General features: G+C 45.9%; 1 protein-coding gene across 3 annotated transcripts in view; it reads right to left on the bottom strand.

The window, feature by feature from the left end:
• R3HDM2 (R3H domain containing 2) overlaps positions 1 to 16,218 on the bottom strand; it is a 111,428-nt gene that overhangs the window by 92,312 nt on the left and 2,898 nt on the right. The gene's annotated exons all lie outside the window — the stretch shown is intronic.

Raw genomic sequence — 16,218 nt, 5'->3', positions numbered from 1 at the left:
GCAAACACACAACTATCTTAGTAAAGTGGAAGATGGAGCTGGTAATGGAAAACAAGAGTCACACAACATAAATCCTCTATTTAAAATATACCTGCACCTTTTTTAAAGTGTATGGTTTTCCAGCTATCTTGAAGTTTGCATGTTAATATTGCCCACTTACATACCACTGTTTTGTGCCTTCTTGCTTTTAGTCTTTTACTATTTGTCCCACGCTTACTGTTTGTTTGTTATTCTGTGTGTTTACTGAAAATGAATAAAAATCTATTGAACAGAAAATATACCTGCGCCTCCGACAAAGCTGAGGTATGTGTGCTTCTGAACAGGACTTACTACTGACTGCCAGACATAAGACAACAATGCCCCTTGGGGCTCACACATCCTCATAATAGCAAGCAATGCACCATGCACCATTCCACATATGTCTTGCAAGAATCATAAACATGATGATCAGCATGCAACAGAACTTCCTTCTCATGGCAACACAAGACCCTCAAATAGCTAGGTGTTTCCCACGACATTTAGTCAAATGACCAGCACAATCTCAAATCACAAGCCACTATTAACCTCCCTGGCGGTCTGATTATCTCATTATTTTTTTCTATTTTTTACTTTTGAATTTCCTGCCGGTTCCACCCCGAGGCCCGGGCGCTCGCAAGGCAAGGAACCCGGCATCGGCCGAGGACACAGCGGGGCTCGTAGGGACAAGGTATGAGGAAGAATGAGTTTGCCCCATATTGAGCGTTATTATAAGCAGTCCCTGCTTATTAGGCACCCACCCTGGATATTTAATGCTCCACACAAACATTATTCAAGGCTATAACAAAGCTGTTACAACATTAAAGATAAACAGTTTGCAGTCAATTTTTTAAAATTACTTTACACACAGAACAGTTTTTGTTCCTGGGTTTAGATATGCTTTTTTTCCCCCAATTGATTTCCAAAGCACCAGGGGATAGCTAAGACAGCACAGCAAAGACTGCCAGCTTGTAGGCTACATTTGTCGAAGTGAAACCTGAGAGAACAAGGGATGGCTCATTGCAAGGAGTCCTTGGTTTCTGTTTGTAAATATCAGCTCGATTTTCTCAAAAGAAGTCTTTCATTTTTCTTTTAATAAAAGGAGTTATCCAGTCACAGAACGAGTGTAAATCAGGGGTGGACAACTTAATATGGAATTTAGTAGCCAGTCTATCCAAGCCAGGAGTCAGTTCCATTGGCAACAACTAGAAAAAGAACTCCAAACTTAGGCTCCAGCCCTCATTTTTAAGGAGCGTTGGCTACCTGGTTTCTAGGCTTTGTCTAGCCCTGGTGTACATCTCCCCAATGCATTCACTTACTTTGGAGCCAGAAGGCCCAGAAAGGTGTGTTGGGGGGTAAAATCCTAAACCGTTTTTTTTTAAAGGAGACTCAGCTCTGGAAAAAGAGTCCAGTGATGTGCTACTATACTAACAAAGTTGCAAACTTGATAGGACCTTCATGTTAGAGGGATAGCAGCCATGTATCAATGACAGAGCCAGATTGTCTTGGTGTACTCCAATCATTTTGGAATGGTAACCTGCTGTACAATCTCTTAAGAGAACTATGAGGTTAGGGCTTTTCCCCATAGTTCTCCTTAGGGTAATGGGAGGACAAAAACTAGCGTCCTCCCGTCACCCTAAGCTCAGTATACCACGAGCTACAGCTTGCGGTATACTGAGACGCCGCAGCTGAAGCGGATCCCGACAATTATGTCTGGATTCGTCCAGCTGCGTGAGTGACAGCTGGCTCTGCCTATCTAGAGGCAGAGCCGGCTGTCATGCTCCCTCCCCCGTCCGTTCCGCCAGTCAGCGCTGTAGGATCGGAGTGGGGAGGGGGGAATCCAGCCCCTCCCCTGTCACGGCAGAGAGCCGTGACAGGATCGAGAAGTGAGCGAACGCCGGTATGTGTTCGCTCACTTCCCGATCTACTGAGCCGACCTGTGACAGTCTCGTTGTCACAGGTCGGCTAGAACTATGAGGTGAGTGAAAGCACTCACCTCATAGTTCTCCTTTAAAGAACCTGCTTTAGTGGGGGGAAAAAAAAAAGGTTGCATTTCTTTCCGGTGACAGATTTTTTTTCTAGGCAACTTAAAAATAGCAGTACTTGGCAGTCGCAAAGTATTTTTCATCAGGAAGCTGAATTAGCACTATAAGTCAGGCTGTATAAATGTGTCAGCTACAAAGAACGTTAGACTTTTTATACACGTGCCCTCTGTCAGGCCATCATTCTGCCCCGACTAGCTCCTCAACTCCCAAGCAGCAATTGGGCTCATAATGTGCCCTGCTTGTGAAAGACGCTGCAGGCAAAGAACTGGAGAGCCTCCAAGGTATTTCTTACAACCTGCTCTGGTGGGACTAGAGCAGAGCTTAATTAAATCAGGAAGACTATGTGGATACGGAACACAGTTTAAACACAAAGAAGGTGGTAACTAAAATATGGAGTAATAAGGAGCACGTAAGACAAATAATCACTACAATCTTCGCTGCTAGAGAAAAACGACATTGGAATTTATAACCAAATGTACTGCAAAGTATATACTCGGCGGGTTTTCCAGCCTGCTTGTTCGACGGAAGACGTGAGACCGTACAGTAGAAACGGTCACACGCCTTCCATACACTGCACAATTCTCGTACAATCTCAGGATTTCCCGCGATTCTCATACGAGAATCGTGCAGTGTATGGGCACTTTTAAGGTGCCCATACACCTGCCGATCATACGATAAATGCGGGTGATCCCGCGATCGTACGATAATCGGCAGGTGTATGGAAGGCGTGCAACCTCTTCTACTGTAGAGTTGCACCACATTCGTCTTCCGGGCACGCTTGAAAACCTGCCGAAAATCGTCCGATTTTCGGCGGGTTAGTGGCGTGCTCGGGAGACGAATGCCGCACGGGCCGGTGTGCGCAAGCGCACACTGCCTGCTCAGCATTGCAATAATCAGAAGCCCCCAGATGGGCAGATCGTACAAAATTTGAGTTACCTTACAACCATCGCACAACGAAAGTCGTGCGATAGTTGTAAGGTGTATGGCTAGGTGTACTAGATCCAGAAATGACATTACATAAACTTTTCCTATAAGTCAAGCTCGCCACTACTCTTACAACTGGTCACCAATTACCAAGCAGGCATCAGGAGCAATAAAGAGAACTGGGAAGGGCAGTGCCAAGCTGGACAGAATAAGCATATGCAACTTAAAAGGATGAATGAGAAAACTTTTAGGGTCCATTCACAGCAAGTCCATGTGTTAATTGTACAGTTCTGTCCAATTAGCGCACGGTACTGGGTAACGCTCGACTCTGCGTTAACATTTCGGGCGGTGTGTTGACCTTCATTTTGAAGGCACCCCAAACACACCGTGCTCGACTGCGCCAAAATAAGTGGTACCGCACAACTGTGCATGCACTATTCTTTTCAACCACACCAAAATGCATGGCATTGTGGTTCTGCGCGTTTGATATTGTGGGCGGGAGGTGTATTTGGGGTGCCATTCAAATGAATGGTAACGCAATACATCTCCTGCACTGTTAACGCACGGTACTGAGTGATTAACACGTGCTTGGTGTAAACGGGCCCTAAGTGTATGGCCTAGCAAGCATGCTCAGTAAGGACTTTCACACCAGGTGTGTTGGCGTTGTATTAACAGCCTTGCCCCACGCAGTCCGAATGCAAAGACGACAATTTGACGTGTTTTTGTATTGGCCGTTCACCGCTGTACTAAGAAAAGTACAGGCTGAACGAGAAAAAAAATGCTCCAGTCCGATTAGCATGGATGGGGGAATTTTCCCTACTAGGTATTCAGCTGCAGTCACTGTTCGTGCATTCTCACAGTGGCGGGTGAAGAGATGAAGGGGAGAGAAAGAAAAGGAGAACACAAGCTAGAGAGGACAAGAGAGAGGAGACCTTACATCTAGTTTTAGAGTGCGGAGAGCTTAGAACCTGTCTGGTTTTTATTTAAATTCAGATTTCCCCTTATTTCCTATTATGGTGACAACAGTTTAACCAGGCAGAAAATAAAGGAAATACAATTCTAACAGAGTTTCCTTCCCCTATTCAAATCAAGAAAAGCATTTTTATTTCTCTCTGCGTTGCAAAGTTCACTTCCTACCTGTAAAACCTTGGAATCAGGACAAGAAGTGAGGGCAAATCTCTCCAACAGAGGCCTGGATAGCAGTAAAAACCTGGCACATTCCAACTGCTCCCTATTCTATCCAAAACTAAGAACTAAGAACATTTTCGGCTGCTCATACACTTAACCCTTTTATATATATATATTTATTTTTTTCTTTTTTTTAACCTTTACATTTTCTCACATATACACACAGTCCTAAAACCTCCTGCATTTTCTGAGAAAACGGGTCACACAAAGATCTTCTGAAATCCTCGGAATATTTCATTTTCACACAGTATTCTTTCCGATACACCAGTGTAACACCCACTGGATACAGTGACTCATCGCTGTGTTCTATTAACAAATCCAGGTTACATATAACTAGAACGGAAAGGATTCCTTGCTTTAAAAATATATTTGAAGATTTTCACCAGCCAAAAACTAAAAGGCGCAGAGAATACAGCACAACCTACCTCTATGCAGATTCTTGTTTGGTAAACCCTGCTTAAATGGAGAATATGCTTAATCCAGGACTGAAGAGATTCCATTCCATTAGCTTGGTGATAAAGACTTTATTAAACATAAACCTTGGAGATATCATGAAGAGATCCAATGGTTACTGGAATGTGCCCTGCATTTATGTTATTTTATAATTTGACAACAGCAGGCCAAAAACATATATTTCTAGAACCAAACCCTCCTAATATCCCTTCCATCAACATGCCCATCTATTGCTTACTGCACGTTGGATGAGCTACACCTGGGAACCTTTACCCTGGGGTCCACCCCTCTACTAAATTGCCCTTCCAATATAAAGCACAGCCTGTATTCATTTATTTGCTTAAAAGAGAACTGAGGCGAGTGCTTTTCACTCACCTCATAGGTTCTAGCCGTCCTCTGACAATGAGACTGTCACTGGTCGGCTCAGTAGATCGGGAGGTGAGCGAACACATACCGGGTTCGCTCACTTTTCGATCCTGTCACGGCTCTGCCATGACAGGGGAGGGGCTGGATTCCCCCCTCCGATCCGCCAGCGCTGACTGGCGGAACGGACTTGGCGGGTAAAGCTGGCTCTGCCTCTAGATAGGCAGAGCCAGCTGTCAGTCACGCAGCTGGGCGGATCCTGGCACAATTGTCGGGATCCGCTTCAGCGTCTCAGTATACCGCAAGCAGCAGCTCACGGTATACTGAGCTTAGGGTGACGGGAGGATGCTAGTTTGTGTCCTCCCGTTACCCTAAGGAGAACTATGGGGAAATGCTTTAACCCCATAGTTCTCCTTTCATTTGCAAGCAACTATGCAAAAGCAATTCCAATAGACATCCAAACTCTTCCTGTCCTGAAAAGGGAAAAACTCCCCCAAAACGGCCAGAGGTGGCAATTAAAACCCAACAGAGGTTCTATCCCCTCCCAACTTTAGCCAAAGCAAAATAACTTGCTTGGAGTTGGGCTCTGAAGTTCCTTCAAAAATACTGCCTAAGCAAATGGCACACCAAACCAAAAAAAGCAATATGAAGTTCCAAATTGTTTACCTCCACTTAATACTATATACACACACTAATAGCGCAAACTCAATCCAAGTAACTATATACAGAGCACGATCCTGCAACACCAATTCAAAGGAAACATGTCATTTCCTCACATCTTAAAAGTACAAGACCCTTGAAAATGGTCCCGTTGCTCAGCATAGGCTACAAACACTGCAGTTTTGCCATTAAATAGCAGCATAGGACATCTTAACCAAAATTAAATGGCATTTATGGTAGCCATCTACTATTCTACTATAAATGTCACTCTTCACAACAGCATGTGCCTATTTCAGGGAAAAGCAACAGCTTGAGAGCATGGAAGGTAAGACACACATACTTGCCTCCCATGTGCTTCTACGACCCCCATGCGAGATTGTTGTGTTAGTCCCAAAACAGACTTTACAAGTGACAGAGCTTGGGTCTGAGAATTGCCAACTCAAATAAGAGCAGCACTGTGGAGGACTGGAGAAGAGTCAACTAAGCCTCCATACAAGTATTTGTTATTTTTTTCAGATCCAGCAGGTGAACTGGGCGGCGAGATAAATAGAAAAAGGTACATGCTTCTATTCTGCTATAAAGCAAACCAGTAAGGGTTAGTTCACACCATCAGCAGTGCGTTATGGTCCGATTCCGGACCAGAACGCACTGCCCGCATTGCAGCCGGCTCCCTATTTTGGTGGGCAGGAGGGGGTGTGGCCATTGAAGTGAATGGCACCGTAGCCACGCACTGTGGCCGCAATGCGATCGCCCGCACGGCAACCGCAAGGCACACTGTGCATGCGTTCAAAACAGTGCTTGCGCACTGGAATGCACTGCTGATGGTGTGAACTAACCCTAAGTAGGCACAGCATACAGTAGGTTCACTGTAACATAGCTTCATACCATTTTGGTCCAGAGTGACATACAGGCTTTACCGAAGGAAGTGTAAGATAGCCATACAAGCCAAATTTGAGTTTACAGCTCTAAGGGCTGGTTCCATTGACTTCAATGCACCTCCATGCCCCCTGCCGCCCCTGAATGCAGGGAGCTGGCTGGCTTGCATTCCAGTAGGGCGAACGCACTGGAAGGCGGAGTTTGTGGTGTGAACCGACCTTAAGGCCCCATTCACATGGGCCGATCAGGTGAGTGATCAGGAAAGGATCTGTGCATGCATCCCCCTCCTGATCGGAGTGGTACAGATCAGATGTCACCACTAACATCCATGTCCGTACAGAAGGTGACCATACACTGTTCGATTCTCGTACGAGAATCGCGGGAAATCCCGTGATCGTACGAGAATCGAACAGTGTGAACGAAGACGTGCGACCGTTTCTACTGTGCGGTCGCACGTCTTTTGTCTAAGGATCATGCTAGAAAACCAGCCGAGAATCGTACGATTTTCGGCTGGGTGTAACAGTGCTCGGGAGACAAATGCCGAACGGGCCGGTGTGCGCACGCGCACACTGCCCGATCAGCTTTGTGGTCATCGGAAGCCCGCCCCCCAGGGGGGCGGGCTTGCGATGATCGAGAGTGCGATCTGCCTGTCCAAGATGGGCAGATCGTACGTTTTTTTTTATCACTTTACAACCATCGCAAGACTAAGGTCTTGTGATGGTTGTATAGTGTATGGCCATCTTTAGTCTATGGTGAATCGAATGTAAACGGACATGTGCCCATTCACATCAGATTACCCCCAATCTGGCACGATCAGTTCCAACAAAACAGAACTCTGATCCATTTGTTTTTCCAGACCTGGCTGGAGTTGGGGGTAACCGGGTGTAAGCATATACCCATCCATTTACACACAGCTGCCCGTAGACTTACATTGGGCATTCGATCGGGTCCGCTTGAAAAACTGACAGGTGGGCCTGATCGGACCGCCCGTGTGAAAGTGACTGAAGTTAAGTGAATAATGCACTTTGTACATCCTCACTGCCATTTGGTAAAATGCCAGCTTGTATTTGCTCAGCAGTCTCAGAACAGCAGCAGGATTTTAAGGTCTAGTAGTGGTTTTTGAACTGAAAGATGTTTAATGGAAAAAGACAAAACACTGGGGCTGCCACTGTCCATCTTCTAAAAAATACTAGGCAGTAGCTTCAATACTTCAAGTCATTGATATGGAACAAATGTGCAGATAAGGAAAGACACAAGCCCATATCTGCATCCGTTCTGGCTTGGTGATTTAAAAAAGGACTGAAGCAAGAAGGTCAGTAATACGGGCAATTAGCATTTTCCGAAGGGTTGGTCAGCAATGGCAGATTCCAACTTCTTTCATTGGAGATTTACTGGACATTTTCACTGAAATAAGTCACCACAAAATATACATACATACATACATGTACATCAATGATTCTATTTTAAGAACACTCTAAAAATAGGTGAGCGCTCAGTTGTGGATAAAACATGCAATGGCGCGATGCCGTTTTCTGCTTCAAAGGAACACTAATCACTATGGTGAACACAAGTAATAGTACATTGATGTCCAATATATTTTAAGTCGGTCCTCTCTTCAGCAGTGTTTGTGCTCCTGCAGGATGAAACCACATCAGAAGAGAGATAACCTCCGCATTAACTAAATCTACTCACATTTATAAAACATCAACACTTGATTCCTGAAATTGGTCCTTGTAGTTCAAGCACAACACAGCTGACCACCTTCAATGAGCTGGACACGTAAAGAAGCATGAGAAGCAAGGAAATGCTTAAGGCCGCATTCACACCAGTGCGGTTACGGATCAGCACGGTTTCCGCACTGTTATTAACCACCTCCCGCCCGCAGCCGTTGGTAGACGGCCGGACGGGAGTCTTGTAGGGGCAGGAGGGCGTCTTGAGACGTCCTGCCCCTCCCCCGGCTCGTGAGCGTATCGCGCTCGCTCACGAGCGCGGTAACTGTGCCCGCACTGTCCATAGGACAGTGCTGTATCCATAACAGGTATAGAGCCAGTAAAATCGGCTCTATACCTTGAGATTGTGCTGTGACAAATCACAGCTGTCAAGAGTAAACAATGGCTGCGGTTTGCAGCCTTGTCTCTGTCTCCTCTCTCACACACCGTTTGGCTGTGAGAGAGAGGAGATGGAGAGAACTTCAGAACGATTGTCCATAGTAAGCACTTTCTGACCTTAGCCTGCCTACTCACCATGTCTCTGCTTGCCGCCTGAACTGACCTTAGCCTGCATAGTGACCACGTCTCTGCCTGCCGCCTGAACTGACCTTGGCCTGCATACTGACCACGTCTCTGCCTGCCGCCTGAACTGACCTTGGCCTGCATACTGACCACGTCTCTGCCTGCTAACTGAACTGGCCTTGGCCTGCATGCTGACCACGTGAGTACCTTGAGGCTTTCAAAAGTATAAATTATGCATGTGATTCCCTCACTACCTATCACATTTTTGGAGGCCCTAAAATTCCAGGACAGTAGAAGCACCCACAAAATGACCCCATTTTGGAAAGCAGACACTTCAAGGTATGTAATAAGAGGCATGTTGAGTTTTTTAATAATTAAATTTTTTAGCCACAAGTTTTTAAAAATGAAAAGAAAAAAAAAGAATTTTTTATTTTAATTTACTAAAAATTTGTGGCAATAAAGCAAAATCCTCAAAAACATCACCCTGCCTTTTATTAAATACCTTGGGGTGTCTGCTTTCCAAAATGGGGTCATTTGGTGGGCGTTTCTACTGTCCTGGCATTTTAGGGCCTACAAAATTGTGATAGGTAGTCAGGAAATCACATGCATAATTTAAGCTTTTGAAAGCCTCAAGGTACTCCTTGGATTCTGGGCCCCTCGATGCGGCTACGCTGCTAAAAAGCAATAAGCGGTAAGGGCACCAGGATTGATACATTTCAAATATATATACTGTAGTCTGTGGACTGTATAACTTTCAAACACTGTACTTAATATACCCGTATTTTTTTTTTTTTTAACCAAAGACATGTAGCAGAATAAGTTTTGGCCTAAATTTATGAAGAAAGATAGTTTATGTGCAATTTTTCATTGCTTAACATAGGGAAAACTTTTTTTTTTTTAAATTTCGGCAATTTTTCCTTTATATAGTAAAAAATAAAAACCCCCAGTGGTGATTAAATGCCACCAAAAGAAAGCTCTATCTGTCCCCAAAAAAGGGTATAAAATAAATTTTGGTATGGAAGGGGGTGAAACACCCTGGTCTTCAAGTGGTTAAAAAGACTGTTTGGGGAGTTTTTAAATTGTGTTTCAGCGCTGAAACGCAATTAAAAACGCCCAAAACCATGCTGAACAGTGCGGTTCCATTGAAAGCCGTATGGAAACCACACTGATCAGCGCAGCAATAAAGGGTCAGGGAGCAATACGGATCACGGTCGCATGAACGGTCCCCATAGCAATGTATGAGATCGTTCACGCCGGCAGATCTGCACTACTGAACCGCCCTGGTGTGAACGGGGCCTTAGTCGGTTCACACTTGCGCATCTGCATTTCCACTGGACAGTTTTCATGTATGAATCATATTTGCGTTGGCCAATGAAGGTGTCGATAAAGTATTTGTTGCTAAGCCTTAGGTGGGGGGCGGCTTGTTTTCATGCATTACAATGCATAAAAGGCATGTTACATGAGTTTTCCACTCAACCCTTATAAAGTCTATGTGGCTAAAACAGGGATGGGCAAACTCTGGCCATCCAGCTCTGGCGAATTACAAATCCCATCATCGTGCATCTGTGTCTGGGAGTCATACCTGTGGCAGAATATGGGAGAATATGGGAGAATCTTGCAATGCCTCATGGGATTATGGGAGAATCTTGCAATGCCTCATGGGATTTGAAGTTCCACAACAGCTGGAGAGCAGGAGTGCGCCCACACCTGGGCTAAAGCCACACCATGTCCCACCAAAAGAATCTCCTGCACCATTTTCTAAGTCACATGGAAGCAAGTTGAAGCAAGTGTGAATCGGGCCTAAAGACAATGGGATACCTTTTGCCACGCATTGTGGCGCAATGGCCACGGCACTTTACAACCCACAGGTATGAATGGGACCTAAAAGGAAACCTGCACCAACAGAATATGGACGCTGCCCTTGCTGACCTCCACCTGTAATGCTAGGTGCCTGGCAGACCTGTCATGCAGGTCAGTAGCTTTAACACTTTCAGAGGCAGAGACTTGAAAGAATGCAAATCAAGAGCTCAGGCTTCACTCTGAACATAAACCGTTTTTTGCAGCTTGGCCTCATTTTCAAATCTTACCTGAGCAAACTGAAGAGTAAAGCTGATTGGTTGCCATGTGCAACTGCTCCAGATTCTGTCTACTCCAGAATTCATAAATTCCCCCAATGTAATGTAACTGACACCACACCATTGGCCAGTTGGGTATTAACCGTGTTCACAGTCAAATGGACACAGGCTAACAAAAAGGAACAGTGTAATGGGGGTTCATGCTATACGCAGGGCAGCGATAATGACAGACAGGTAGGCCCAGGACTCAACAAATTAGACATTGTTTATGGACATTCCCTTGTGCAGCTCTGGGGTGCCGGCCTGGTGTCTCCAGCAGAGGATCTCAGGAGGGCTGTGTGGGGTCTCAGGAGGGCTATGCAGGTTCTATAGTGGGCTGTGCGGACTCTCAGGTAGCTATACGGGGTCTATGGTGGGCTGTGCAGGGTCTTACCAGGTTTCTCGGTCCTTCCCACGGGTGGCAGCGTGGAGAAGATTTTCGACTGGCACTGTAAACAAGATGCTTCTCAGGTAGGGCGCCAGGACCTTGCTGTGGACCTTGTCAGCCTTCTTGTTACAGCACTTGCATAGGTTTAAAAACGTAAAGTCCATTTCCACCTTTGTAAGTGATTAGCATTTATTGTGGTAATGAAGAGGTGCAGTGCAATGCAAAATCTTCTCCACAGGAAATTCAGCCAGGCACTAGGGTTGGATGGTAATTAGGCTTTAAACAGCTCTCCCCCTCCGTTATTCATTGTAACATTATCAGTAAAACCGCACCTTTGTCTCTGCATACAATACACTGTCTGGGGGTGCTGCCACTCTGAATTCTAATAAATTGTGGAGGTGAGAGCGAGCTTGCAAAACTCAGGCAGACATTTTTACATGGAGATGAAGAGAAAAGTTAACGGAAACGTTTGTGGGTTCACACGGCAGCTGCATATGTTTGTTTCATGTGCACTCAGTGCACATTGGTGGCATAAGTTTTTTTTTTTTTTAAATACCTCTGCAAAGGTGGAAATGGGCCGGTATCGGGGCACTTTCATGAGTATCGGTACCGATGCCGGAATCCGTATCGGTGCATCCCTAGTTGAAACCCCTCCCAGGCTGTGTCCTGTTGGGAAATATTCCTACACGTTCTGTCCTGCTGATAAGCAGTGGAAAATGACATTGGGGTGGAATTTATCAAAGCACTTGCGACAGTTTTAGCCTCTTCGATCATTTTTTTTGTATGTGCAAATCTGTCTTTCAACATGTGCCCCTGTTTTGACCTGAGCTTACACTACTTTTCCAACTGCACGTGTTTTGCCCCTCTTTTCTTCAGAGATTTCACTACTTTTCCAACTGCACGTGTTTTGCACCTGTTTTCTTCAGAGATTGCACTACTTTTTTCAGTTGCATGTTTTTTGCACGTGTTTTTATCTGCACTTGTTCTGGGCTGTCTAAAACTGGAGCATCACCTAAGAAAACAATCACAACTTAAGAAGCCCCCATGACCACTTCAAGATGCGACAGTTAAGCTTTTTGTCTGGAGTTGCAAGTCTTCTTACCTGGAGTCTATTAAAAGGAGAACTATGAGGTGAGTGCTTTTCATTCACCTCATAGTTCTAGCCGACCTGTGACAATGAGACTGTCACAGGTCGGCTCTGTAAATCAGTAAGTGAACGAACACATACCGGCGTTCACTCACTTCTCGATCCTGTCACGGCTCTCTGCCGTGACAGGGGAGGGGCTGAATTCCCCCCTCCTCGCTCCGACCCGCCAGCGCTGACTGGCGGAACGGACGGGGCGGGTACAGCTGGCTCTGCCTCTAGATAGCCACTCACGCAGCTGGACGGATCCAGACATAATTGTCAGGATCTGCTTCAGCTGCGGCGTCTAAGTATACCGCTCGCTGTATACTGAGCTTAGGGTGACGGTGCTCGCTGTAGCCTGAGCTTAGCTACCTCACCAACAACCAACTAATGACAGTACTGTTATTGATCAAAATGGATCTCTGAAAAAGAGGACCTGGATAGCTACAAGAACACCAATAATGAACTCGCATTTATAGCTTTGTATGCTAAAGAAAAGAAAAAAAAAAGACGGTTTTGCTACGTATTAACAGGCAATTGGTGTCCACAGCTTGGCAGTAAAACCCATGCATTAGAACCATGGAGAGTTCAGTTATCTGTCAGGGAATGGCTGCTCCCATCAGAAGCTTCTAAGCCATTTGTTTACATACCTTAAGCCGGGGCTGGACAAATCCCAGGAGCCAGGTAGCCAATGCTCCTTACAAATTACAGCTGGTGCCCAACTTGAGGTTCTCTCTAGTTCTTGTCGTCAATGGAGCTGGCTTCTTAAAAATAAAAAAAAAAATCCTGCTGGCTCCTGGATAGGACAGACTGGCTCCTAAATTGCATATTCATTTGTCCTTCCTAGTCTTAGGCCAGGCTCACACAATTTTCCAGACCAGATCTGGAATGAGGTACGTTGTGTTTTGCCATGATTTTTCAGCGCTCTGAAGCGGAATTTTTTTTTAGCTTAAAATAGGCTTTCAGGTGCGGTCCAGTGGGATTGCATGCGTTTTGGATGATTTTCCATGCGATCCAGACCAGAGAAAATGAGACAAGCGGTATTTTTTTGTCTGGAAGGGAATGCGTTGGTGTGAACAGAGCCAAGAAATACCATAGGGACACATTGGGATGCTTTTTTGGTCCGGGAACAAACTGTTCAGGTCTGGACATGGTGTCAATAAGACCTTAAGATGACACTGAACTCCCAAAAAATGGCTCCCAGCCCCTCCCCTAACTCCCATTGTATTATCTCTTGCTGCAGTGATCTGGCTTCCTGTTAAAGGGTGTCGAAGATTGTTCTCCATGGCGCCACTATGTGGGAACGTAGCCACCCTCTTCTGCTCACTCATGAGATGAACACGCTTACCCGTGTTTCCCCGAAAATAAGACACTTATGTTTTTTTGGCTCAAAAAAAAACCCACTAGGTCTTATTTTCGGGGTAGGTCTTATTTTTTTTTTTTATGTATAACAATCCAAATGATATAATCCAAAATGGCAAAGTTAAGAATAGGGTGATCAGGGCAATCAGGGGTGCCATACCTTTCCAAGAGCAATTTGGTAACCAGAATGAGCAAAGCACACTTTAAATATCGATTCCTCACAGGCGGAGTGCATTTGGCATCACTCCGCCTGTGACAGGAGTCGGCGCTATAGAGAAAGCATCGGCTTATGCGGCTCTGCTCCCTCCGGTGCCGTCTCGCTTCCTCTAGCGCCGGCTTCATTGGCACCGCTGATTCTCTCCTGCGGCTCTTCAAGTTCCCCCCTAATGCCACCACCAGCCCTGGCAATGGTCACAACTAGGTCTTATTTTCGGGGTAGGTCTTATATTTTAGCAATTCCCAAAAATGGTACTAGGTCTTAGTTCGGGGGAAACAGGGTACATGCAGACACGTATCCCTGGCCGGTTCTTCATGAAGAACCAGCCAAAATGTGCCTAGTGTACAGCCAGCTTCATACTTCCACAACACCTGGAATGCCAATGTTGCCCTAGGCCTGGAGAAGCACCCCTGACCAGTCCTGCACTCACACAGTTTGCATCCAGGGATGACAGCTCGAGCCAGTTTGTATGCTGTCATAACGCAGAGGCCATGTTTAGCTGCTTCTGAGCACTGCGTTCCAGCCCCCTGTGTGAAGGTAGTTTTCCTGTATTTGGATGCATTTAGAAGCTTTCAGAGCCCCTAGTCTGCCCCTGGACACACAATTCTATTTTACACTGACCGGTCCTAAATGCAGGTAAATGCTCAGCGTGAGTGATGCGGTTTATGGCTCATGCACACAGCTACAGGACGACATACAGTGTACATATGGACATATTATTCCGGCCGGGAGTCACAAGGGCAGCTTACAGCCACAGTCAGAACAGATCTAATGACAAGCTGAGAGACGTCATGGCTGTAATGATACATTACAACTGCATACATGGACATATGTGCTGCCCCAAACACAGACAGTCATTACATGCATCTGGAATTGTCCAATAGAAAGCAGGTTTGACACTGTGAATGAAGCCTATGCAGGTAGAACAGCCCACATGAATGTAAGTAGGCTATGTGCATTCTGGTTTGCATCCCCATGTATGTATGCATGTCTGTCACGTGTGTACAGCGCTGCCTCCTACGTAGATATGCATATCACATGTGTGCTGAGCTGCCTCCTGCGTACTTATGTATGCATGCGTGCCGTGTGTGTGTATACATGGCTGCCCCCCCATGTATGTATGTATGTGTGTCATGTTTGTACGTAGCTCCCCCCATGTATGTATGTATGCAGGTCATGTGCGTATGTGGCTGCCCCCCCCATGTATGTATGAATGCGTGTCGTGTGTGTACGTAGCTGCCCCCCATGTATGTATGCGTGTGTGTGTACATGGCTGCCCCCCATGTATGTATGTCGTGTGTGTGTGTGTACGTGGCTGCCCCCCTATGTATGTATTGTATGTGTCGTGTGTGTGTACGTGGCTGCCCCCCATGTGTGTGTGTCTGTGTGGCTGCCCCCCATGTATGTATTGTATGTGTCGTGTGTGTATGTGGCTGCCCCCCATGTATGTATGTGTGTCATGTGTGTATGTGGCTGACCCCCATGTATGTATGTATGTGTGTATGTGGCTGACCCCCCATGTATGTATTGTATGTGTCGTGTGTGTGTGTGTACGTGGCTGACCCCCATGTATGTATGTGGCTGACCCCCATGTATGTATGCGTGTCGTGTGTACGTGGTTGCCCCATGTATGTATGTGTCGTGTGTACGTGGTTGCCCCCCATGTATTTATGTGTGTACGTGTTTCCACCATGTATGTATGTATGTATGTATGTATGTATGTATGTATGTATGTATGTATGTATGTATGCGTGTCATGTGTACAGGGTTGCCCCATGTATGTGTGTATGTGGCTGCCCCCATCTATGTATGTATGTATGTATGTATGTATGTATGTATGTATGTATGTATGTATGTATGTATGTATGTATGTCGTGTGTGTCCGTGGCTGCCCCCCATGTATGTATGTATGTCGTGTGTCCGTGGCTGCCCCCATGTATGTATGTATGTATGCATGCATGCATGCCGTGTGTGTACGTGTCTGCCCCATGTATGTATGCATGTGTGTCGTATGTGTACGTGGCTGCCCCCCATGTTTGTATGTGTGACGTGTGTACGTGGCTGCCCCATGTATGTATTGTATGTGTCGTGTGTACGTGGCTGCCCACCATGTATGTATCGTGTGTACGTGGCTGCCCACCATGTATGTATTGTATGTGTGTGTACGTGGCTGGTCCCTATGTATGCATGTGTGTATGTCGTGTGTGTCCGTGGCTGCCCCCCATGTATGTATGTATGCGTATCGTGGGTGTACGT

This window comes from Nanorana parkeri, unplaced genomic scaffold, assembly GCF_000935625.1.
Source record: "Nanorana parkeri isolate BGI_ZX_2015 unplaced genomic scaffold, ASM93562v1 scaffold35, whole genome shotgun sequence".
NCBI lineage: Eukaryota > Metazoa > Chordata > Amphibia > Anura > Dicroglossidae > Nanorana > Nanorana parkeri.
Note: the sequence above shows the minus strand (reverse complement) of the source record. Positions and strands in the feature narration are given on the sequence as shown.